This window comes from Macrotis lagotis, chromosome 1, assembly GCF_037893015.1.
Source record: "Macrotis lagotis isolate mMagLag1 chromosome 1, bilby.v1.9.chrom.fasta, whole genome shotgun sequence".
NCBI classification, from domain to species: domain Eukaryota; kingdom Metazoa; phylum Chordata; class Mammalia; order Peramelemorphia; family Peramelidae; genus Macrotis; species Macrotis lagotis.
The window spans coordinates 433,205,128-433,213,130 of record NC_133658.1 but is presented as its reverse complement, the minus strand read 5'-3'; positions in this window follow the sequence as shown (position 1 = coordinate 433,213,130).

The window sequence follows — 8,003 nt, the reverse complement described above, 5'->3', positions numbered from 1 at the left end:
AGACCTTCACTGAAGATCCTCCATGACATCTGCAGTAGAAAATTTGTTTCAATCTCTTCTTATTTTGGTGGATTCTGTAACTTTAATGTCTGTGTAGAGGCTTGCTTCATTTAATGTTCTGTAGGGAAAAGCTCTGGAGCATACTACTTCATTCTGCCAGCTTGACTCCACCCTGGAAGTCTCTCTGGGTTTTCTTTTAATATGAGAAGTTAGGTGGTTATTTTGCTTCTCTTCTTTCCAATAGTCTCTCATTTATGTATTTAGTTGTTCCCACTCAGTTGTTCCATCTTTTGTTCTATGGTGTCAGGAGGGCATAGTGAGGTTTGCCACCAGGAATTAAAGTTTTTCTATTCTATTGAATTTTTTCTTCTTTGAAGGCAACTAACTCTGCTTTCACAATCTTCTCTTGCTTTTGAACCATTCAGGATCATGAACTATCAGGAATCCATAGATTCTTCTTTCTCATTAGGTATTTATTAATCTTTCTCTGTCTTATAATCTTTATTTATAGATATCTGGACTCACTAAATGGATTTGGAGGTCTCAAATAGCTTCCCTACTGGTTTATCTGTTTGTGCTCAAGTTCTTTACCTGAGTTTTCCTACTCCTGAGAGTTTTAGTGATTTCAGACTTTTTTCCTTCTATTGTCCTATTGCTCATTTTTTGACTCCTTTCCCTTTGATGATGGTTTCTCTGGAGATTAGAACTCAACAGCTTCCTCCCAAACTGAACAACTCAGGTTTCACCAACTTCAGTCTCTGCCCCAAATGATTAGTAGTTAGTGGGTTGTCTTAGGGTACTGTGACCCAATTTGAAATTAATCACCCTTTTCCCCAGGTTTGGTAGAACATTAGAAACATATGTCCATAGTTTCCTTTGTTTCTCAATTCTCTGGCTGGGCTTCATTATAGCACAGAGTATTTCCACACTATAGATTGACCAGAACAGCTTCTACTTTTTGGTTATCCCCTGGCATGAGAAAAAAAATAGTGAGGGTGGGATGAATAGGCAGATTTAAGGTCTGTTGTAAGGCTATGGGTTGTATTGTTTAGTCTTGCTAGAAGTGAGTGGCCAAAGTTGGAGAGAAAGCTGAGCACTAGAGGGTTAGGAATTAGCCCTCTCTGTTTTTAGTTTATTGAATTGTTACTTTAGAAGGGTTTTTGGTACGATAGATCACAGACAGATTAAATTTATTTATCTCTTGTGCATAATTCTGATTTTGGAGATGATTGCAAGGTCTTAAGAATCACAATAGGTAACTATACCTTCTTCTTATTGGTTAAGGCATAAACAGATCCAGGGTCCATACCAAACTATTTGGCTGTCCTAGGTAATGGCTGAACTTATTTTTACCTGTCTTTGTTCATGCCTCCTTGTTTATCTTATCCCTTGACCTATAGGTCTATTACAAATATAAATTAAGAGAGCAACAACAATAACAAAATGAAAACAAATACTGCTAATTATGAACAAGCATAGTCCAAGAGGGAAACTATGGGTATGTAACACTATCTATGGCACCTTCCAAAGAATGATTTCACCTTGAAACTTCAGGAATCCATCATTTCCTTTGGATAATCCTCCCTCTATTGACACAATCACCTCAACATCATCATGAAATACTTTCATAGATTGATGTGAATGAAAAACAAAATTCTCTAGTAGCCAACCAATAAATAATACAATGAAGATTTTGGTTCAGATCTCACTCTTGACACTAGAGGTCATAGATTTAGCACTTGGAAAGGAACTTGGAAGTCATCCAGTCTAGCCCCCTTATTTCATGGACAAGGAAATGGAGGAGTAGAGAGATGAAGAGTGCCACCTAAGAATGCACAGAAAGTAGATGACAGACCCTAATCCACATCCTCTAACTCCAAATAGACTAATCTTTTCTCTTGCTTCTGAGCTGAGTGAACATTGGCACTCTACACATGGTTTTTCCCATTGTCAAAATAGTTGGAGTCTGTAGTACTTCCTTCCAGGATTGTCATGAAGATCAGGGTTATCCTGAGAGTCAGTGAAATAACTTAAACAAAACACTTTACTAACTTAAAGCATTAAATAAATATTCATGGTTTAAATCAATATCAGTATTCTTCAGGTGATGGACAGCATGGTATCATAAGGTTAGCATTTGAAGTGTCCCCAACTTGGTATAACCAATAAGAACTCACTCCTTAGTGTAACCTTCAAGAGCTCTGAGCAAGGGTTCTCTAGTAAATGTTTAACAAATGTCTGATGAGGGGATGAAGGAGAGAGTATTCATGCCACATGTTTAAGTTTAATATGAATTATTAATATTTTCTCCATCACTTTCTTGAGCCTATCTAAACAGTAAAACAGTCATTCAAGTCCTGATTAATTGATTTCCAAGGTATAAATCTAGAACTGAAAATTTGACAATCTAAATGGTATGAATTCCAATACATCCCTGATCCTGGGTCATTTCCACTCCGTGGAAGAATATCAATGGGGAAACTAATGAAATGTTCTAATACTTCATGAATCCATGACTTTGCTGTAATTTCCTCTACTAGAGGCTGATTACAACTGCTTCCCACCTTGGTACATAGTCTTTTTGATATTCTACAGCAAAAAAAAATGACACTGACCAGTCAGTTTTCTGATGATGAGACGCTGAGTTCATGAACCTGGTGGTTGAATGACACACAGGAAGAGCTTAATACTGGTCCAGTCCCTGAAGTTGTTTTTGCTTAGCTGGTAGCTAGATCAGAGCTAGAACTTCTCTAGCATAGCCTTCAAGAGCCAGGGGTCACCTTCACACCACAATGAAGCACCAGCAGGGTCTCATAATGCTGGGTTGAAGAACCACTGAGCTGAGCCGGGGCTCCTTTCTTAACTACAAAAACAGCTCAAGGCATGAAATTATGAGCTCACAGCATATGGTCTTGGACTTGGGCAGCCTCCAACTAGGGATTTTCTGATTCTAGGCACGCTTTATCACTCTCAATCCAGGGGTTAATCCACAAGCTGGCTCTATCTCTCTCTTTTCCTCCTTGCCTGCCTCTTTTACACATTCTGTCTATCCCTCTATCTTTTCCATGGCCACACAATTTTGTCTTTCTCTAAACAATCCAGAGCAATAACTTTAGCAGTGGGGGCTGTGGTTTCCTGGGAAGTCACAACCTAAAGTTAAGGAATATGTGATTCAATCAATGAAATGAATCATTTCATTGCCCCCTAACACATTCAATCTGGAGTTTATCTCCCTCACAAGCTCACCCATCTTTATCCTTCAACAGGCCCCTCTCCTTTTCCTCCCTCCCAACAGCTATCCAGGCACTCCCAGCAGCAACTAAACAGATGCTATCAGGAAAATTCCACCTTCTGTCCCCAACTTTCCCCCCTTCTTCACAACTGCAGGAACTCCTCAGATGAAGGGCTCTGGGCACCACAGGAGTTGACCAGTGTCCCCAACCCTCCCCCACATACCCTGTCATTCAAAGAGGAACCCAACACAATGAGTCTTCAGCTCTCTATAATAAATAAATAAATAAATAAATAAATAAACAAACAAACAAACAAATAAATAAATAAAATATGGGACACTTAAGGCTGTCTGTTTCTAAGTGTTAAGAAGTTGACCATTATGTTGAACACAAATCTGTCTTCCTATAGCTTCTATTCAACACTAAACTTTGCTCTCAGGGAGCAAGCTCTCTCTCTCTCTCTCTCTCTCTCTCTCTCTCTCTCTCTCTCTCTCTGATAATGCAAGTGGTTAGGTGATACAGTAGATAGAGTCCCTAGTCAGGAAGACTCATTTTCCTGAGTTCAAATATGACCTCAGATATTTTCCAGTTATTTGACCTTGGGCAACTTAACTCTCTTTGCTTCAGTTTCTTCATCTATAAAATGAGGTGGAGAAGGAAATGACAAACTACCCCAGTATTTTTGCCAAGAAAACTCCAAATAGGTTTTTGGAGAGTTGGGCATGACTTATACAACTGAACCACAAAGGTATTATATATAGATTAATAGTTAGATGGATACATACATACCTGCATACACACATATATACAAATGTAATTTCAATATAATTGGTTTCTTTTATAACCCTATGAATTTTATTTTATGCATTTAAATATACCATTCTGAGAAGGGGTGCATAGGCTTCATCATCATGACTCAGAAAGGGTTTTTAAGAATCTTTTACCCATCCTAAGGAGGCCTTCTAGTTACTTAAAAACAGTTCCTTCTAAACCATTATTTTCAAGATTAGACTTACCCAGTTCCTTCAACTGATAACCCTTTAGACATGCCTTGGAATCAGTTTCTTATCTGGTTGCTTTAATCAGAAAACTTTCTTCCTAGAAAATAAGTTTTACTAAGAGACAGTCAGGATTATATGGAAGTAATATTCTAAACAGGAGAAAAGGTAAAAGGAACAAGGGAATGAAGAAATCAATAAATGAATGAATAAATAAGGAGATCTGAAAATAAAGTTGACCTACATAACAGAGGTTATATGGTCCAGGGCAATGGTTTCAAACTCAGATAGAAATGGTGGAATTCAAATTGACTTAGAAAATGACAAATTAATACTATCCATGTTATATTAGATTTAAAGTTTATTTTGTTAAATATTTCTTAATTTCATTTCAATCTGTTTGGAGCTGTACTTAGGAATTGTACTGTCCCATGGACCACAAGTGTGACACTTCTTGATGGAAAAATTGTCCTTGGAATCAGAAGACTTGATTTTGTATTTCAACTCTCATACTTTCTAGCTGAGTTACTATGAGCAAGTCATTTACTCTCTCTATTTCCTCATCTATAAATGAGGATTAGATGTAAGATGAAGATATTTGCACTACCTAACTCAGTGGTGTGACAAAAAGCACTTTGTAAACATGAACTTCTATGGGAATGAGAACTATTATTACCTCACACTTGTCATATTCCTTGCATTATAATTATATATATATATATATATATATATATATATATATATCCATCTCTTATATTCCCCCTTCTAGATGATGAAGACAGAGACTGTGCCTTATTCATCACCTGGAATACTGGACATAGGACCCATATTTGTTGTCACAATATGGAAATCAAGGCTGGTGAACTATGAGGTCTGTATGGTAGCAATCCTAGTCAATAGCACTGAAGAAGACACTAGTCTCTCTCCCTCTTTAAGCCTGCTTGCAGACAATAGATAAGTTATATGAATGAAGGAATAAACATTTCCTATGTTCTTGCAGTCTATAAGGCTTAAACACTGGAGACACAAACAAACAAGGCAGTCCTTATCTCAAAAAGTTCATATTCCAATAGTGAAATAAGACTTATAAATGAATGATTATTAGGCTGTCCTATTACAGAACATTTTCAGGTAACACCTCTTTGTGGCAAAGTAATGTCTGCTTTCCCCTACCAGCTTTCTCTGCCATTCTCTTCTTTGGGTGTGTCTTTGAGGAAACCTGTATGTTAACCCTAATCACTGCTGTCCAATCCTACAGCTTAAAGACTTTGACAAAGGTAAGCAATGATGATGCTCTGTCATCATATCAAGAGCAAGTACCTGTGTCATTTTTCATCTTTCTATTGTCAATTCTGAGGGTCATGAGTATGATGTGCCTATAGATATAATGAGGATGTCCCTATGGAGATCTAGAAAAGTATAGATATAAGTAAATCCTGTAGCTTCAGTTTAACAATTCAAGAAACCTTTGTTAAATTCAGTGTCAAATTCAGGGCTGGGCATAAGAGAAAAAAGATGAAAAAAAAAAGTCTCATTGCCTACCCTTAAGAAGCTTATAGATATCTGGGCGGCTAGGTGGCACAGTGGATAAAGCACAGGCCCTGGAGTAGTACCTGGGTTCAAATCTGGTCTCAGACACTTAATAATTACCTAGCTGTGTGGCCTTAGGCAAGCCACTTAACCCCATTTTCCTTGCAAAAAAAAAAACCTTAAAAAAAAAAAAAAGAAGCTTATAGATAAATGGAGCAAACAATCTGTCTTTAATGAAAAAGAACTGTGTTATCACCAGACTGATCTCTTCTTCCTTTTGCCTTGTGACCAGGAAATTTCAAGAGACCAACCTTGATATTGTTATATTTGGCAAATCTTAAATTTACATTCTATTCATATCTGGTACAGTCATCTGGAATGGGCCTTTGGAGTCCCTCTCATGACCCTTAAGACTGGAAAAATGTTGGATGAATTCTGGATCACTCCCACTGCCCCTATGCCAATAGGAACCTAATTTGTCTAGGATATCTGCTAGGCAAGCCTGTGTCAGAGACCTGTGCTGTCATCCTCTCACTCCTCTTCTGACAAGTAGACAGAGGTAGAAAAGCTAAGAGAAAATTAGCTGACTGTTCCTTCAGGGCCTAATTGATCAAATTTGGCAACCTCTACAATAGCTCCCTAGATGCCAAAACTGGCTTCCCAGAATGGTACAGAGGAAAGGGTGGTAAACTGGGGCTAGGGGGGGAGAGAGAGAGAGAGAGAGAGAGAGAGAGAGAGAGAGAGAGAGAGAGAGAGAGAGAGAGAGAGAGAGAGAGAGAGAGAGAGAGAGAGAGAGAAGGGAGTGTTTACTTCCTATATGATCTGAGAAATTTAAATTTTCTGGGTCTCAGTTTTCTCATATGTCAAATGATCAGATTGTATTAGAGATGCCTTCTAATATCCTTCTTCCAGCAATAAATCTATGATCTTTTAATCTATATCATGAAATTTCTCCATTGAGGATTAATTTCCTTAGATTCAGCATTTCCTCTTTCCTAGATCTGATGCCAGGAATAATTTTATACATTTATAATGGGCTCTATAGCTTTCGGAACGATTTCCTGACCATTATTTCATTTGATCCAAATACTGTGAGAACTGAGAGGATTTTAAATGGTACAAAGTCTAGACAGAGGTAGATCTGAAGTCAGAGAGCCTGAATCACTTATTTCCTATGGGATAAGTCACTTCCCCTTACTGGACCCAGTTTCTGTATATTATGAAATGAAGACTTTAGAGGAAATGCCATCTCAGATTCCTTCCAGCTCTAACCCTACAATGGTATCATTAACTTTATCCAAAAGGGATATTTTCCTCCCTTTGTCTCTCTTATGACCCTTATCAGACTTAGTAGGGTTATTGGAATTACGTGTACATTTTATCCCTTTTGACTAAATGGTGAGCTTCCTGAGGGCAAGGACTAGTTCTATTGATCATCTAGTTCTCTCCTCCAGAAGCACCAAACACAGGGTTCAGCATACAGTAATTGCTTGAATTTTTTTTTCCTGAAACAATATTTTACAGTGGGAAATCAAGGCCCATAAAAGGGAAAGTGACCTATCCAAGGTCCCATGGCTAATAGGAATAAGAAAACCAGATCTTATTTATCCTATTTATTGAGCACTTTACCTAGAAAGCCCTTTCCTCACTAATCCCACAAGATAGATAGAATAAAAATTTAGTCCTATTTTACAGATGAGAAAACTTAAACTAAGAGGGAAAGTGAAATGATTTGACCAAGGTCATATGACTAGTAAGTGGAAGAGCTAGCACTAGAATCCAGGTCTTTTCATATCCAATCCAGTTTTCTTCTCACTGCACTTCACTTAATTCAAAGCTACACATGACCACACCTTCAGGCAACTAAGACAGAGACAGAAACATACAGGGCTAGAGAGACAGAAACAGAGACAAAGGCAGAGACAGAGTCACAGAGATAGAAAATTATAGATAAAGTAGGTAGATAGATCATTTTGATTGATAGGTTGAAATAGACAGAAAACAGATAAATAAAGATAGACAGGTAGCTAGAAAAAAGATAGGGATAAGTAGCTAAGTAAAATACAGATCCAGAGTCAGATGATAGATGGATGGATATATATTTACATATGTATATATGTATATAATGTATATAATTATTTATATACAATATAATTATATCTTTAAAGCCTCTTCACATGGGGATAGTTTCTTGTACAATCCTCTTCCCTGTTCTTCCTAGTGTCTTGAAATACTTGTGAAT